The following is a 2,737-nucleotide window of genomic DNA, read 5'->3' on the forward strand; positions in this document are numbered from 1 at the left end:
TTCTAACATGCATTGACTCAGGGGTGTGAATACTTATGTAAATTAGATATTTCTGTATTTCATTTTCAATAAATCTCCAAACATTTCTAAAAACATATTTTCACTTTGTTATTATGGGGTATTGTGTGTAAATGGGTGAGAAAACCAATCCATTAAATCAATGTTTTATTCAGGCATTAACACAACAAAATGTGGAATAAGTCAAGGGGTATGAATACTTTCTGAAGGCACTGAGTATACCAAAAATTAGGAACACCTTCCTAATATTGAGTTGCACCCCCTTTTGCCTTCAGAACAGCCTCAATTCATCGGGGCATGGACTCAACAAGGTGTCGAAAGCGTTCCACAGAGATGCTGGCCCATGTTGACTCCAATGCTTCCCACAGTCATTTCAAGTTGTCTGGATGTCCTTTAGATGGATGATCATTGTTGATACACACAGGAAACTGTTTAGTGTGAAAAAACCCAGCAGTGTTGCAGTTCTTGACACAAACCGGTGCACCTTGCACCTACTACCACACGTCGTTCAAAGGCACTTAAACATGTTTGTCTTGCCCAATCACCCTCTAAATGGCACACATACACAATCCATGTCTCAATTGTCTCAAGGATTAAAAATCCTTCTTGAACTTGTCTCTTCCCCTTCATCTACACTGATTGAAGTGGATTTAACAAGTGACATCAATAAGGCATCATAGATTTAACCTGGATTCACCTGGTCAGTCTATGTCATGGAAAGCGCAGTAAGATACTGCTAAACGTTGGTTCTGATCTATCACCTAATACCTACTCATATATCCATTGACAGTGAGTGGTAGCCTGAACTGCATGCAGACAGGTCGTTTCATTGTAATTTCATACATTTTACCCACATATAGGCAAAGCAGTTTCCACCAAACTGAAATTAGCTTGTTAGACCCTTTTCTGTCAGTCCCACCATATCCCCATCCCCACCATATTGCAGCATCAGCATAGTGTAGTGTCCAATAGTCCATACTTTCTCTCTTCTCTCTCTGAATCATCTGGTCCCTCCACCTCTCAATTCCTGACCCTGTCCTCCAGAGCCTTCAGCTCTCCCTCCACCTGTTGGGGGAGGTCGGCTCTTAACTGCTGGGTAAAGTACACCCTCGGCTCCTGGGTCTCCTTCTCCCAAAAGTTTGATGAGGTTTTTGTCTAGAAGGGATACAGCTTTTGTCAAAATTGACTTTTACTAGCAGGTTTAGGGGAACTAATGCAGCAGGTTCGGATAATTAACGTGGCAGTTTAGGAAAATGAGATTAAGGTAAGAGAAAGGGTTATGGTTAGCTAAAATGCTAAACAAATTCAACTTTTGACATCAATTTGACATTTTACTTTTTTTTTTTTTTTACATTTTAGTCATTTAGCAGACGCTCTTATCCAGAGCGATTTACAGGAGCAATTAGGGTTAAGTGCCTTGCTCAAGGGCACATTTACGTCATTTAGCAGACGCTCTTATCCAGAGCGACTTACAAATTGGTGCATTCACCCTATAGCCAGTGGGAAAACCACTTTACACTTTTTCTTTTTTTTTTTTTTTTAATGGCACAGGCAGGGAGGCCAGCCTACAGCGAGTTGCAGTAATCCAGACAGGAGATGACAAGTGCCTGGATTAGGACCTGTGCCGCTTCCTGTGTAAGGCAGGGTCGTACTCTCCGAATGTTGTAGAGCATGAACCTGCAGGATCGGGTCACCGCCTTGATGTTAGCGGAGAACGACAGGGTGTTGTCCAGGGTCACGCCAAGGCTCTTCACACTCTGGGAGGAGGACACAACGGAGTTGTCAACCGTGATGGCGAGATCATGGAACGGGCAGTCCTTCCCCGGGAGGAAGAGCAGCTCCGTCTTGCCAGGGTTCAGCTTGAGGTGGTGATCCGTCATCCATACTGATATGTCTGCCAGACATGTAGAGATGCGATTCGCCACCTGGTTATCAGAAGGGGGAAAGGAGAAGATTAGTTGTGTATCGTCAGCGTAGCAATGATAGGAGAGGCCATGTGAGGATATGACAGAGCCAAGTGACTTGGTGTATAGGGAGAATAGGAGAGGGCCTAGAACTGAGCCCTGGGGGACACCAGTGGTGAGAGCACGTGGTGCGGAGACAGCTTCTCGCCACGCCACTTGGTAGGAGCGACCGGTCAGGTAGGACGCAATCCAGGAGTGAGCCGCGCCGGAGATGCCCAGCTCGGAGAGGGTGGAGAGGAGGATCTGATGGTTCACAGTATCAAAGGCAGCAGACAGGTCTAGAAGGACAAGAGCAGAGGAGAGAGAGTTAGCTTTAGCAGTGCGGAGAGCCTCCGTGACACAGAGAAGAGCAGTCTCAGTTGAATGACCAGTCCTGAAACCTGACTGGTTTGGATCAAGAAGGTCATTCTGAGAGAGATAGCAAGAGAGTTGGCTAAAGACGGCACGCTCAATAGTTTTGGAAAGAAAAGAAAGGGAGGGATACTGGTCTGTAGTTGTTGACATCAGTGGGATCGAGTGTTGGTTTTTTGAGAAGGGGTGCAACTCTCGATCTCTTGAAGACGGAAGGGACATGGCCAGCGGTCAAGGATGAGTTGATCAGCGAGGTGAGGTAGGGGGAGAAGGTCACCGGAGATGGTCTGGAGAAGAGAGGAGGGATGGGGTCAAGCGGGCAGGTTGTTGGGCGGCCTGCAGTCACAAGTCGCAGGATTTTATCTGGAGAGAGGGGAGAAAGAAGTCAAAGCATAGGGTAGGGC

This window comes from Coregonus clupeaformis, chromosome 34 (genome assembly GCF_020615455.1).
Source record: "Coregonus clupeaformis isolate EN_2021a chromosome 34, ASM2061545v1, whole genome shotgun sequence".
NCBI classification, from domain to species: Eukaryota; Metazoa; Chordata; class Actinopteri; order Salmoniformes; family Salmonidae; genus Coregonus; species Coregonus clupeaformis.